Below are 8,600 nucleotides of genomic sequence, written 5' to 3' on the forward strand. Positions count from 1 at the left end.
GAACAGAGGAGCCACAAAGACTGGTTTGACGAAAACGACTCTGGAATCTCCAAGCTCCCGAACACACGCATATACACATCAGGATCACTTTCCAATAAAGACTGCCAGAGGAAGAAGGACCAGTTCTGCAAACCCGGCAACTCGTACAGAAGAGGGGCATGAGATGAAGAACACCTGGTGGGAGAGAAAGTCTGAAGAGCTTCAGTCCGCTGCTGATGCTCACGACATGAAGACCTTCCATGATGGTGTCCAAGCTGCGTATGGGCCGAGAGTCACAGGATCAACCCCTGTCCGAGCCTTGGACCTGACCACCCTCCTAGGGCAAGAAAACATCCTGCCCGCTGGGCAGAGCACTTCAACACCCTCCTCAACAGGGTCTCGTCCGTATATGACGAGGTAATTGCAACCCTTCCCACAGCTACCAGTCAATGACTCGCTAGCTGCCCCTCCCACCAAGGCCGAGAGGCAGAAGGCCCTGAAGCTGACAACATCAGGAAAAAACACGAGGAGCGGATGGAATCCCGGGTGACATCTACAAATATGGGGGCAAGGTGCTGACAGACAAGCTGAGCGCCCTGTTCCAGTCTATCTGGGAGAGAGGGGAGGTACCCCAGGATTTCAAGGGAAACTTCAATTGTCACCGGCAAGATCTTCGCCTGCATCATGCTGAACAGACTGGTTGACCATGTCTCCAACACAGTCATCCCTGAAGCACGTGTGGCTTCCGCTCAGGCAGGGGAACATGTGACATGATGTTTTTCCGTACGCCGAAAGCAAGAGAAATGCTGTGAGCAGAACAAGGGGCTCCACATGGGCTTTGTAGATCTGACTAAGGCCTTCGACATGGTGAACCACGCTGGTCTGTGGAAGATTCTCCTAAAGTTTGGCTGCCCAGACAGCCTAATCCAGCTGATTGCGTCTTTCCACGATGGCATGCGGGCGAGAGTACAGGAAAATACTGACATGTCGGATCCATTCCTGTGGTAAATGGAGTGAAGCAGGGCTGCATTTCCCGGCACCCACACTGTTCTCCATTCTCTTTCTCTGCCATGCTGATTGACGCCCTTTCCCAAAACTGTGACCAGGGCATCTACATTCAGTTTTGCACAGATTTGGGAAACTTTTCAATTTGCGGCGGGTCGCCAGGTCCAGGGTGTTTTAGGCACTGTTGAAAGAGTTCCTATCCGCTGATGACTGCGTGCTTGCTGCACACACCCATGAGGACATACAGTTCATTATGGACAGGTTCTCAACCTCCTGCAGGAACTTTGGACTCACCATCAGCCTCAGCAAGACCCGAGTCCAGCTAGCTCATGGAACGCCAGTGCCTCCCCCCACCTGTAATCAAAATCGATGACACAGAGATCAAGCAGTCGACAAGTTTTGCTACCTGGGCGGCACACTATGCAGCAACGGAGCCTTGAAAGCAGAAGTGACGCTGCGCATCACCAAGGCCAGTCTGCCTTTGGCAGACTCAACAACAGGTGTGGAACACAAAAGGCATCAGGCTCAGCACCAAAATCAAAACCTACAGAGCTGTTGTGCTGACCACCTTGTTGTACTGCTGTTTAAACATGGACGATGTATCGCCGTCACATTTTAAAAACTTGAGCAGTTTCACCAGAGAGCCCACAAAAGATCCTCAGCATAAAGTGGCAAGACAGGGTCTCCAGCCTCCAGGTCCTAGAGAGGAGCGGCCTGCCCCCGCATCGAAAGCCTGCTGATCCAGTGTCGCTATGCTGGACAGGACACGCTGTCCGCATGACAGACAGCAGGATCCCGAAGATGCTTTTTGTATGGTCAGCTGAAGGAAGGCCACCGCGAACTTGGAAGACCCTGCAAGCGCTTCAAGGACACCTTGAAGACAAACCTCCAAGCCTGTGACATAGACATCACTCCCTGGGAAACTGATGCCCTTGACCGCTCTCGCTGGAGGATGCTGTGCTCTTGTGGAATAAAGACGTTTGAAAACAAGGGAAAAAGCTGGCCATTAAGGAGAAGCGTGAGCGAAGGAAGCAGGGCTCAACTCTGGAGACGTTTTCCCCTTTCAACACCTGTGGGAAGTGCTGCGCATCCGAATCGGCCTCTTTTTCCATTTTGAGGACACACACTGACAGATAAAACCTGCCTGCCCCACTCATCCGTCAGTCTGACGGGAGACTCCATCATATATATATTATATATATTTATATATTATATATATAATATATTGTGTGTGTGTGTGTGTGTGTGTGTGCGCGTTTTGTGTGTGTGTGTGTTTGATTAGATGATTACAAAGCATGTTACTTTGTTTTCCTTACTGACCTGCTGTTCTCTATCACATGTTCCATGTAATATGAGGGTTTTCTATTCATTGTTGATATTGTTTTTATTTCCCATCTCTCTCTCTCTCTCTCTCTCTTTCTCTCTGAGTCTCCCTCTCCTCTGTCTATCTGTCTGTCTGGGCTGTCTTTCTATCTGTCTGTCTGTCTGTCTGTCTCTCTCTCTCTCTCCCTGTTTTCAGGGTGGGGACTGGATGAAAAATAATAAAGAATTTGTCTTGTCTTGTCTCTCTCGTCGTTCACCTGTGACATTTTTATGTTCATACTATTTTATAGGCTGAATTATACTTCCTTTGGAAATGAGCATTTCCCCCCCTGCTATTGCTACGTGCATTTTTTTTCGACTTACTGTTTCATATTCATATTAGTATAGTATTAAAATACACAATGTATGCTTATGTGTGTGTAAGGGGTGGCGTGAGAGAGGGAGAGAGAGAGAGCGAAAGAAAGAGTGTGTGTGTGTGTGTGTATGTGTGTGTGTGTGGGGAGAGCGAAAGAAAGAGTGTGTAGTGTGTGTGTGTGTTTGAGTGGGACTTGTGAGTATGTGATCTATGGGGTTTTTTCCTATGTCATTTATTAATACCATGCTTGTGCCTGTGTGTGTGTGTGTGTGTGTGTGTATCTTTTCATTACCATGCTTATGCCTTTATGTGGTATTGTGTTACATGCTATGACTTTAAGTAGCATTGTGTAGTGCATGCAATGACATATATAATGTAGAATTGTGTAGTGTAGACCCTTTTCAGGGCGGGGTCTGGATGAAAAAAAGCACACCAGTACTTATCTATTATCCTCGGAAATAAAGAATTTTGTCTTGTCCTCTCTCTCTCTCTCTCTCTCTCTTTTTTCATTTTGTTGTAAATTTCTAACTGGCAAAATTAAATTAATTCTGGTCTTTGTTTCTAATGAAACATTTCACTGTCTGTAATAAAAATGGTAATATCAATTTAATTGCCCGCATAGCAGAAATATTGGGTTAAAAGGACATTAAAACAAAAAGAAAATATAATTCATGGAAAATTTACGTCAAAAAGTACTGGAAATATTAAATGGAAATCTGAGAGGGGATAAATAATGGGAAAAAAACTCTGCCACAGTGACTGTGTAACACTTGATGATAAAGTTAAACTTCCAGATGTAAGTTACTATAAAACATCTGACAAAAACAGCCAGGTGTGTACATTGATTAAGTATAACCTGTTATTTCAAAGAATGTATGCCTTTTCCCAAAACGCAAATGCAACCTCACTTTATGACCACACATGACATTAAAACCACACAGAATTTTTTTATCACAGACATAGGGCAATAAACAACAACATGAGACCTTGTTTTCACAGATATGAAAGTAAAACTGTATTAGTTTTTCATTCCTATGACAAGGGAAGTGTGTTTCATGGACATTGCAGCAAAACCACTTGTTCCACTGTAGTTTTTCATTTGGTACTAACAGAAACTATAATCTGTCATCAATGCAAATGAAATCAAAACACATGAAAACATTGTTATCACAAACATGGAAATAACCATCTGGAACATTTTCTCTATGGAAGCACTATATTCTATATCAATAGGAGTAACAATGTGGAACTTATCACAGAGAAATGGAAATAACTACATGGGAAGTGTGTTATACCACAGGGCAAATGGAATGTAACCTCATGGGAAGTGTGTTATCCAGTATGCTAGTGTCAGTAGCACAAGGGAGGCATCACTGCCGTTTTGGATAAAACCATATATGCTACACACCAAGCAGATGCCTGACCAGCAGCGTAACCCAACGTGCTTAGTCAGGCCTTGAGAAAAAAAAATAAATAAAATAAATAAATAAAATAAATGAAAATAAATAAATAAATAAATAAATAAGATAAATAAAATAGAATAAAAATAAAATAAAATAAAATAATACAATAAAATAACAAAACAAAACAAAACAAAACAAAACAAAAATAATAAATAAATAAATGAATAAAATAAAAGAAATAAGTAAACTAAATAGTAAATAATAGATAAATACATAAAAAGAACTAATACTACTACTACTACTAATAATATTTATAAAGTGCAAAAACTTGATGAAGTCAACTGTAAGCATAAAAGAAATTAAATAAATAAATAAATAATAAAAATAAATAACGACATAAAAAAAATTAAATAAACAATTGTATTTATGTGTTATCAACGACATGGAATTTACCACATGGGAAGTGTGTTATCAAAAACATATAGAAGTAACCACATGGTAAGTGTGTTATCACAGACACATGACAGTAACCCGTCATTGGAAGTGTGTTATCAAAGACATGGAATTAACCACAATGGAAGTGTGTTATCAAAGACATGGACTTTACCACTTGGGAAGTGTGTTATCACAGACATATGGAATTTACACATGGGAAGTGTGTTATCGCAGACATATGGAATTTACCACATGGGAAATGTGTTATCAAAGACATATGGACGACGATGACAATGGAATTTACCACATGGGAAGTGTGTTATCACACACATATGGAAGTAACCACACCGCATGGTAACTGTTTTTTTTCACAGACATGGAAGTAAACGCCATGGGAACTGTTTTTAATGCAGACATGGAAGCAACCATGTGGGAACTGTTGGTCTATATTTTGTCATGAAGCCAATCGTGCTCGTGGCGTAAACTATTGGAAACGTTCTAGAACCCACTAATTTTGTTTTGCTTTCTAGAGGGTTTTTTTTAATTTTTTTTATCTGTTCCCTCTCTTTGGGTATATGTGTGTGTGGTTTGAGTGTGGGTGTGGGGGTGTGTGGAGGGTGTGTGTGTGTGTGTGTGTGTGTGTGTATTTATGTGGGTGTCTGTGTGTTAGTCTGCTTATGAGTGAGATTTATTAATTTAGATTAATTATTTATTTATATTTTTTAATTATTAATTTTTTTGTTGAATTTATTTATCTATTCATCTATTTTATAGGCATGTGTGTGTGTGTGTGTGTCGATTAAGTTATTCTTAATTTCATAGGCTCAAATTTGGCGCTAGAAAAGATACATACATGCATGAATTAATTTTTGCATGACGCTGGTTTCAGTCAGGTATCTTACATAACTAAATTATGCCTTCGTGTGTCTTGGTGATGTTGAATATTTGTTGTTGATGTGAGGCATCACTCTGTATCCCTATATACACTGTTGGTCAGCTGGCTGCTGTCACTTTCGGGATTTCAAGTGTGTGTGTGAGTGTTTTGTTGTTGTAGTTTTTTATGTGTTTTTTTTTTAATATTCTTTTTATTTTCATTTTTTTATTATTGAAAAAAAACTTATTCAGTATTATCAATAAGCATGTGTTTGGGTGTGGCAGAGTGTAAAGGAAAAGACATCTGAATGAATGCAGTTTGACTCAATGTGAATAAGAGAGTCGGAAGAGGTTCGTGTAATCTGTGAAATCGATATGTGCATTGTGTGTAATAATACTCAAACATACAAAAGGTATTGCGTTTTTTTTCTTCTCTCTTTCTCTCTTTTGTTTTTGTTTGTTTGTTGGGTTTGTATTTTTTTTGTTGTTTTTTTGTTGTTGTTTTTATTCGTGTCATGGAATCAATTGTGCGCGTAGGGTGAACTATTGGAAATGTTCTAGAACTGGTAATTGTGAGTTTGTTTCTTTGTTTTTTGTTCGTTTGTTTCTTTGTTTTTTGTTCGTTTGTTTTGTTTGGTTTTTTGTGTGTATGTGTGTGCGAGTGTGCGCGCGCGCACATGCGCGCACATGCGCGCGTGTGTGTGTGTGTGCAAGTGTATGTGTGTGTGGGTGGGAATGTGAGGTGTGTGTGAGTGTTTTTTTTTGGTTTTTTGTTGTTGTTGTTTTTATTTGTTTTCTGTCTGTGTGTGTGTGCGCGCGCATGCGCTCGCATGTGTGTGTGTGTTCATATGCGTTCATGCGACTGTGTGGGTGTGTTGATGTGCGTGCATGTGGATGAGTCAGCATGTGCATGCATCAGTGTATGTGTGTGTGGGTGTGTGGGTGGCCACTTTGTCATTCTTGAATGTTACTGGGTCAAATTTGGTCACAGCAAACATATATGTATGTATGTATATATATATATATATGCATTCAGACGTGTTGGGTTGTGCTGCTAGCCAGGGCATCTGCATCGCGGACATGGTGTGGCATGTATGGAATTGTCCAAAACTGGTTTCAATCAAATAGCTAAACCACTTGTGACCAAGCGCGCTATGCTTGGTCCAAAACTGCTCACACATGAGCTACATCAGACGACGTTTTTCCCAACTAACCCACACACAGAATGTGTGACGTCACTCCCAGTTCGAACGCAAAGCCGCTTACATCATTTTGTCCTCCTCGCCAGACAACCCACTCACGGCTCAACCAGTGTCACGTCACGGTCCGCTATTGGCTGAGCTGGAATCTGTGTTTCTGCACTACCGTATTTAATTAATTTCTCTTTTCTCAGATCAATAAACCGCAAGTATTATATACTGGCAGAATCATCGCAATTCCATCTTTAAGTCTATTCCATTTATGTTTGCCTACGTTAAACTGATTAAACGCAGTTTGAAATTTTCAGCGACGAGCTCGTTAAAACTGACCCCGTTCAGGTGACTTAAATTAAGATTATAAATTCATCTTAAATAATCAACACTTCATTTTATACTCATTATAAAGTAAGGGTTGAGCTCTTTCTTTTGCAACTTATCCGACATAAATCGGTTCAGGAATCATTTAGAAATCTGTCACTGAACACCTTGTAAGAAACATTTCTTGTCAGATTTGGCCAAATTAGTGTCAATCTGTTTGCAGCGCACGTGACTGTCCTTGTAGTCCGCTTAACCTGCATAAATTGGCACAGTGAGTGATGAGTGGTCATTTCATACCAGTCAGTCATCTGACCACAGCTGCTCTCTCTCTTGCTGCGTCGCGGGCAGTGTGAGTGTGTGTCGTGTGTGTTCTCACAACAGCTAACATCTCGCTACGTATCGCTGCACGGTCTTCTTCTCCTAGTTGTCTTCTCTTCTTTGTCTTCCTCTTTTTATATCTTCTTCTCTTAGTTCTTCTCTTCTAGTCTTCTTCTCTTTTTATATCTTCTCTCTTATGCTCTTATAACTATTGTAAATAAAACAATAGAAAACCCCATTTGTGACTGGCCTCGATATGTTCCTGGCCTGTGCGCGGGAATTTTTGTCTATCCTTTAGTACAGTAAATCATCATATTCAGTTAAGTCTTTTGTGCTGTACCCTTGAATAACCACTCGGTTCGGCTACAAAAGTGGCGTCGCCGACAGGATATTGATCCTTGATTAATCCAAATTATTCCCTTTAATGTTACTGTTCTTTTATTCAAATTCAATCCATCCCTAAACCACAGCCCTTTACCACTAAGTGTACCTTGTTACAAACTTGGCGCTGTGAGCACAGGATGTGCTAATTCTTAAATCTCTCTCCTAATAAATTAAAGCTCATAATCAAGCTAATCTCTGTTACATACTTGGCGCTGTAAGCAAAGGATGTGCAAATTCTTATATATCTCTTAATAAATCACAGCTCCTAGCCAAGCTAACTCTATCACATACTTGGCGCTGTGAGCTAGGATCGTACAGGGACAAGAGGTTGCACTAACAGTCACACAGGGACAGTTTAACCTAGGAGAAGAGAGAAGACAGTGCAGCAGGTACACAAGTCCACAAAAAGAAACGTCGCCCACATCAAGATGGCTTCAACCGACTTCCTGCCCAAACTCCCGACGCTATCCGGTGAGGAAAGCAGCTTAGAAGTTAGACTTCGTCCAGGAGGTCAGACTGATCCTTCATCTGCAGCCCCTGGATGACACGACAGCCTCTCTCTGGCTGATCTCAGCCCTTGCTGGCCGAGCTCGCCAGCAGATCGTGAGGCTGCCAGTGACACAAGTGGACACTCCAGCCAAGATCCTTCGCATCACTGAAGAGAACTGGGGAGATCAGCAAGATGCCACAGAGCTTGCCACCACCTTCTTCAACAGACAGCAGCAGCCCAAGGAGACGATTGCAGGGTACGCATCCCATCTTCAGCACCTATGGACCAAGGTCAACAAGGCTGAAGATGGGGTGATCCAGGTGTCAGCGACCATCCTCCGCAACGTTTTCACCAGAGGCCTTCAGCCAGCTGCACTCAGGCGCAATGTCAGGCGCTTCATCCGCGACCACCCTGACACCACCTTCAAGGCAGCGAAGAAAGAGGCCCTAGCCCTGCGATGGCTGCGGGAGGACAGCCACACCTACAACATCTGCCCCGGCGTAGACAACACCACTGCT

Source organism: Babylonia areolata, chromosome 1 (genome assembly GCF_041734735.1).
Source record: "Babylonia areolata isolate BAREFJ2019XMU chromosome 1, ASM4173473v1, whole genome shotgun sequence".
In the NCBI taxonomy this organism is placed as follows: Eukaryota; Metazoa; Mollusca; class Gastropoda; order Neogastropoda; family Buccinidae; genus Babylonia; species Babylonia areolata.